Raw genomic sequence first — 7,607 nt, forward strand, 5'->3', positions numbered from 1 at the left:
CGCTTAACCGACTGAGCCACCCAGGCGCCCATCCTTAAGTAATTTTCAATTGGCTCTTTCTAGGGCTTATTTTGTTACATGTTTGTTGCCGATATGAATCTTCATAAACTCAGAGATACAAGAAATCTTACATTTATTACTTTCTGTGAAAATCTAATTTCTTAAAAAGTAAATTCAGGCTCCCATACAGATATAAAATTGAACACTTTATAGATTTTATTTAACTCAAGCAATGAAGGAACCAGGCAGATGTTATAACTGGTTGAGAGGAAAAGTTTTAAAAAGCACAAATTTATATGTAATAAAGGAATGTTGAAATTAATGTACAAATGGAGGCGAAACTGATTTTTCCACAGTGCAGGAGGAGGGGGAATGCATCTGAACCTCTGTCAGATAAGACAGAATTTGGCAGGTCTATAGACAAGAATTATTTTGCATTGCTATCAGTTATCTACAACTTACAGACTTGTAAAATATCTCCTATACAATGATCATTGTCATAACAAAGAGGGGTGTTCTCTAGACAAGACAATTTTCTATTGCAGCACACATTTTCTCCTACATCTTTAATTTGACTAAGCCCTGTCCTTGGGCTGGTAGAAAACTCAACCACAGATAATAGTTGGGTTTCCATTCCTTAAATTCATGAGACATTTCCAGAGGGCTTTAGAAAGAGCTGAACACTTGGTGAGGCCCTACTGGTCCCTTACGTGTTTACTGCTGATATATTTATGGCATAAACCCAAATGATTCCTTTTGTGCTATGCTGGGTACATCCAGGTTTGCCAAGGATTGAAGCTTAGGGCAATATCAATGGTGCAGGAAGATGAAGGATAATGTAGTGGTTTTTTGTTCTCACCAGAATTTTTAGCAATAGCTTAGGGCATATCAATGGTGCAGGAAGATGAAGGGTAATGTAGTGGTTTTTTGTTCTCACCAGAATTTTTATTTTTTATTTTTTAAAGAGTTTTATTTATTTATTTATTTGACAGAGAGAGACACAGCGAGAGACGGAACACAAGCAGGGGGAGTGGGAAAGGGAGAAGCAGGCTTCCCGCTGAGCAGGAAGGCCAATGTGGGGCTCGATCCCAGGACCCTGAGATCATGACCTGAGCTGAAGGCAGATGCTTAACGACTGAGCCACCCAGGCGCCCCCTCACCAGAATTTTTAAAGACTTGCTTCTTTTCAGCTTCCCCATAGATTGTGCATTAGGCTGTTTGACGCTTTACTCTGGTTTCTTTAGGTATTTGAGCCCACTGTCAAGTCCAACTTTCCTAGGTGGACCAAGCAGTCATTCCTCTTGAGTCCTGTCATCTATTAGGGCACTGGCAGGAAGGAGGACATGGTCTCACAGGAAGGGGTCCTGTACCCCACCATCTGCTTTCCAGTCTTGGAATTCTCCTCCTCCCCTTTCCAATTTCTCATTTTCCTCTTGTTCCTCCCTCTAGCTTAATGCCCTGAATGATTCCAGGCACACTCTTAACAAAAACTAGGAAGGGAAGCTGAAGCAACGGAAAGCTTTCCTGGTTACTCAGGGGATCTAAAAGGGGAAAAATCCAGAGAACAAAAAAAAATTCTTATTTCATTTTTTTGTTCTTTTACAAGGTAAACAAATATCTTGCTACCATATTTCCTCATTCATTCACTCAAACATTTAGCATTTATTGAATATTTCCTGTATTAGCAGCTGGAATTATAACAAATTCTTCATCTAGGGATCTCGTAGTCTGGGAGATAGTCAAAGGAGTAATCAGAGTGACAGTGCAATATTTTAAACATACAGTAAGATCATTGTAAGGAAATTTAGCTTTTTAATTGTTAAAAAGTATAATCACAAATATGAAAAAGTCAGTTTATATCCCAGAATCTCTGCTTTCTGGGTAGGTTATAAATAAGTTCAAACCTAATTCCTAAGACCAATTTGTCATTTTTAAGAGACAACCCAAATTCTAGTTTTGTATTAATAAAATTTTGGACAAAACTCTCACTTGTTGCAGGTGTGAATCTTAACTCCACAAACTTGAGTGTGTGAGATGTCACTTTTTTTGTGTTCTTAAAATCAAATTAAATTTGACTGTGAACCTAGCAAAGTCAACTACATGGCGATATGACCTGTGTAGCGTCACAGGGCTGCCTACCCAGCAGGGCTCCCTCCACACTTGCTTCAATGCTCTGCTATTGCTGTCTTGAAATTCTTGATAATTTTATATTTGGACTTGTGCTTTGTAACTGAATCCAATAGGACTGCAGAGCATGCACTGGAACAGAGGGGATAGGCAGAATATGTGTCTATCTGATGCTGTTCCTTGCTGCCCTGTTGGTGCGTAGCATTTGAGGTGCCCGTGATTTCAGAATTCCAGTGGACACACAACGCCTGAGTCAGCGAGTCTCAAAGGAGTACAGTGTTGGGTTTCCCTCTGAGTAAGAGGCGAGGTAGGGTAGCTGACAGTTCTAGAGCCCATGCTTTCTTTTTGAACCAGAACTTCCTTGGCAGAATGAACACAATGACATATTAAACACAAATAACCTAGGAATGCTATCGTCCTTTCTTACTTGTGTCACTTGCCTGTTTTAGCCAACCACGTACCCTGAAAAAGATGACATAGACGGAGAGAGAAAGATAGGGCAACCCATAGTTCTTTTTTCCATCAGTTCTTCCTTATTCGGCAGTCAACTGAGGGTAGAGTATTGATTGAATGTGTGCATATGAAATGAAATAAAAACCAGTTGCAGTGTTTCCACTGTTCTGGTAAGAATAAAGTACATATACATCAGTGAGCTACAAAATAAGGATTCTGTAATTTTGGTGATTCCACAGATGAGTTACATGTTCTTATATTTGCATTTAGAACTGTCCTTGAGGGTGCCTGGGTGGCTCAGCCAGTTAAGCATTTGCCTTCATTCAGGTCATGATTCCAGGGTCCTGGGGTGGAGCCCTGCATCAGGCTCATTGCTCAGTGAGGAGTCGATTCTCCCTTTCCCCATTCCCCTCCCCACCCTGCTCATGCTCTCTCTCTCTCAAATAAATAAATAAAATCTTAAAAAAAAAAACCCATGAAAAGTTGAGAGAAAGGAAACAGCTTTGTATTTTAGTAACTTTAATAGTATTTAAGAGTATTTAAATGCTGTTTACTAACTTCAACAGTATTTAAAATTATGAACAGCACTTTTTCTCCTGCATTTTCATTTCTTACTGAGCCCCAGTGAAAGGTCCTGAGAAGTCTTTGAGCAGAATATTTAGAAGATCTGGTTAACAGAGTACACTCTATTGTCCCAACCTGGAAGTACGTAGGATTTGAAGATTTTGTGCTGCATGTAGATGAAGAATACATACAAGAAAACTTGCCCAGGCTGTAAGCTCCTTGCTGAATGCCAGGCACTGTGCTAAATGCTTTACAAAGATTATTACATTAAAAGCTTTTCAGAACATTACCAATCCTTTTATCAAGGTAGTACCTAAACATATTTAAGAAAATTACATGGTATAGAAAGACCCATAATGAAAAGCAACAATCCCCTTTTCATTCTTTTCCACCCCCACTCCCTTCAGCTTCCTCACTCCTAAACTCTGTTTTTAGTATATCTGTTGATTTTTTCCCTACTGTCTAAATAATATGAGATTTTCTACCATTTAGACATTTATCTATGAAATTCCAGCTCTGATAAAGTTTTAGCTTATTTGATTTCCCCATCTCTCTGCCCCACCCCTCCCTCCTCTCTGTATAACTATATCACTCTTTTTAGTTTCTCTATTGGTTAATGTCGGGGAGGGAAAACTTCACCCCTCCTAGGTCATGTGGTTGGGCCTCAGAATTAAACTGACATTAGACGGATTAACAAGAGAAAACCATACAAATTTTGTTTAATATTTTTTATGTGTACACAGGAGTCTTCAAAAGGAAAATGAAGACCTGAAGAAGCTGTTAGGCCCAAAAGCTTATATACCTTTTAAAACAAAAAATAATAAATTGTGGGTTGGGAACAAGACAGGAGCTTGGGCTAGGAGCTAGGAAATTGTGGAACAGTGAGTAGGAAATACAGGGGAGAAACTAATGGAAGATAAGGGTCATTTTAGTAGGTTTGTTTGTACAGGTCCATTTTGGTGTTGACTCTCATGGTGATAACAAACTTCTCTTCCTGGGACAAGGAGGGCACCTTTCTTGTGGGGAATTTCAAGACCTGCTTTTATTTATTTTTTATTTTTTTATTTTAAAGATTATTTGAGAGAGAGAGACAGAGATAGCGAGAGAGAGCACACGAGTGGCGAGAGGAGGAGCAGGCTCCCCAGTAAGCAGGGACCCTGACGTGGGGCTCGATCCCAGGACCTTGGGATCATGACCTGAGCCGAAGGCAGACGCTTAACTGACTGAGCCACCCAGGCGCCCCTCAAGACCTGCTTTTAGGTAGAAAAGGGAAGTTAGGGAGTCTTTACTGCATCTGCTGTTTCTCAGGTGCCTTCAGGTCAAAATAATCAATATGCCAATCAAATCAATCAAACCAATATGCCAATCAAATCAATCAAAATATTCATTTCTTCTTTCAACTATAGACTATTTCTTCTAACTCATTAGACAGCAGGCTTATTCGTACTCATAACTTTCCTTTCCATTTCATATCTCCCCATTTCACCTCTTAGCTTTGAGCAGTTATACCTCTATTTACCGTTATGAGACTGATAGCATTTGTATTCTGTTGATTGATCAGATTTATGACATCTGTTTTTTTCTAGAAACTTAATATAAAACTTAAAAATCATTAAGCAGTGGTCACATTGTTACAGCTATTTAAGTATGGTCATTGCATGGGTGTATGTAGTATATTGGGATTGCCAATCTTTTTATAGAGCTGGAGTTTAATTGTCTTTCCATTTTTAGGGAAGTTTTTCACTGTTATCTCATCATTAAGTTCTTCCAACTTATTGGGGACAGTATCAAATCTTTTGAATCTTCCTCTTTTCCGAGATACCTCTTTTTTTAATAATAGGCATTTTTTATTTTTTATTTTATTTTTATTTTTTAAAGATTTTATTTATTTATTTATTTGAGAGAGAGAATGAGATAGAGCATGAGAGGGGGGGAGGGTCAGAGGGAGAAGCAGACTCCCCTCTGAGCAGGGAGCCCGATGCGGGACTCGATCCTGGGACTCCAGGATCACGACCTGAGCGGAAGGCAGTCGCTTAACCAACTGAGCCACCCAGGCGCCCCAATAATAGGCATTTTTTAAATTAAAGATTTTATTTATTTATTTGTCAGAGATCATGCACAAGCAGGGGGAGGGGCAAAGGGAGAAGGAAAAGCAGGCTCCTTGCTGAGCAAGCAGCCCGATGTGGGACTCGATCCCAGGACCCTAGGGTCATGACCCAAGCTGAAGGCAGCCGCTTAACCAACGGAGCCATCCAGACATCCCAATAATAGGCATTTTAGATTCACAGAAAAATTGAGAAGATAGCACAGAGTTTTTAAACATCCTACGCTCAGTTTCCCCTACTATTAACTTATTAGGATGGTACATTTGTTACGATTAATGAATCAGTATTGCTACATTTTTACTAAAGTCCATATTTTATTCAGATTTTTTTTTAAAGATTTTATTTATTTATTTCACAGAGAGAGAGACAGCGAGAGCAGGAACACAAGCAGGGGGAGTGGGAGAGGGAGAAACAGGCCTCCCACCGAACAGGAAGCCAGATGCGGGGCTCGATTGCAGGACTCTGGGATCATAACCTGAGCCTAAGGCAGACGCTCAATGACTGAGCCACGCAGGCGCCCCTTATTCAGATTTTTTAGCTTTACCTAATGTCTTTTTCTCCTCCAGGATGCCACATTACATTTAGTTGTCATGTCTCCTTAGGCTTTTCTTGGTTTTAACAGTTTCTACCACTTTCCTTGTTTTTGATAACATTGACAATTTTGAGGAGTGCTGATCAAGTATTTTGTCAGATACCCTTCCAGTGGAGTTTTTATAATGTTTTTTCATGATTATACTGAGCCTATGGGTGTTGGGGAGAAAGACCACAGAGGTAAATTGTCATTTTTATCACACCATATTAAGGATACACATTATCAGCATGATTCATCACTGCTCACATTCACCTTGATCATCTGGCTAAGATATTGTTTGTCAATTTCTCCACTGTAAAGGTATTCTCTCTCTCCCTACAGCGTTCCATACTGTATGCTTTGGGAAGAAGTCCACTGTGTGTAACCTACACGTAAGGAGTGGGGATTTATGATCTCTTCCTTGAGAGCAGAGTATCTGCATAAATTATTAAAAATTCTTCTGCATGAAGATTTATCTCTTCTCCCTCATTAATTTATTCAGTCATATCAATATGGACTTATGGATATTCATTTTATACTGTGGGTTATAATTCAGTATTACTTTATTTTGTTGTTCAAATCGTTCCAGCTTTGGCTATTGGGAGCTCTTTCTCTTGGCTCCTGTGTCCCTTTGACACATCCCAATTTTTTTTTTTTAAACACTTCTGTACTTTCTGATACTATGAGATGCTCTAAACTCGTATAGTTCCTGCTCCAGACGTAGGATCAGCCATTTCTCAAAAAGCTGTTTCCTTTTATTAGAGAGTGGTATTAGAAACAAGATTTAGACACTGGATGTTAGATACCTCTTTTCAGAGTCATTGCTTCAATCTGCCTGCCTTTCAGCTTTCATCCTAGATTATCTCCCATTTTTCTCCTGACTTGGATCTACTCTTTCTGAGATCTGATTTTATATGCTCTAATTTTTGTGGGAGTACATCCTCAAGTAACTTTCTAAAAATGGGGTATTTGAAGTAAATTTTCTAAGTCTGGCATGTTTTATAAACTTCATATTCTGCCTACACTTATACTTTTTTGTTCTTCCAAACTTTTATTTAAATTCTAGTTAGTTAACAAATAGTGTAATATTGGTTTCAGGAATAGAATTTAGTGAGTCATCACTTACATATAACACCCTGTGCTCAGATCACAAGTGCCCTCCTTAATACCCATTGCCCATTTAGCCCATCCCCTCCCACCTCCCTCCCTCCATCAACCCCCTCAGTTCTCTATCATTAAGAGTCTCTTATGGTTTGCCTCCCCCTCTCTCCTTCTCTTTTTTTCCCCTTCCCACATGTTCATCCGTTTTGTTTCCTAAATTCCACGTATGAGTAAGATCATATGGTATTTGTCTTTCTCTGACGGACTTATTTCACTTAGGATGATATAATGTAGCTACCTTCACGTCACTGCAAATGGCAAGATTTCATTCTTTTTGAATGCTGAATTGTATTCCATTGTAAATATATACCACATCTTCTTTATCCTTTCATTAGTCAATGGACTCTTTCCATAGTTTGGCTATGTCGATACTAAGCCTTTATCAGATATGTCATTTGCAAATATTTTCTCCCATTCTTTAGGCTGCCTTTTAGTTTTGTTGATTGTTTCCTTTGCATTACAGATTTTCCTCAAAAGTCTAGCAATCCTTGAGGCCATTTACTTTTAAGAATGAGGCAATAGAAAGATTGACTTTGAACTTTGTATACCTGGGTGGACTTCTAGGACAACAGTGCCCAGTTCAGCTGCCCTAATTCTTCTTAGATGGTCCTATAAATTTCTTTATA

Source organism: Phoca vitulina, unplaced genomic scaffold (assembly GCF_004348235.1).
Source record: "Phoca vitulina isolate PV1807 unplaced genomic scaffold, GSC_HSeal_1.0 scaffold70, whole genome shotgun sequence".
NCBI lineage: Eukaryota > Metazoa > Chordata > Mammalia > Carnivora > Phocidae > Phoca > Phoca vitulina.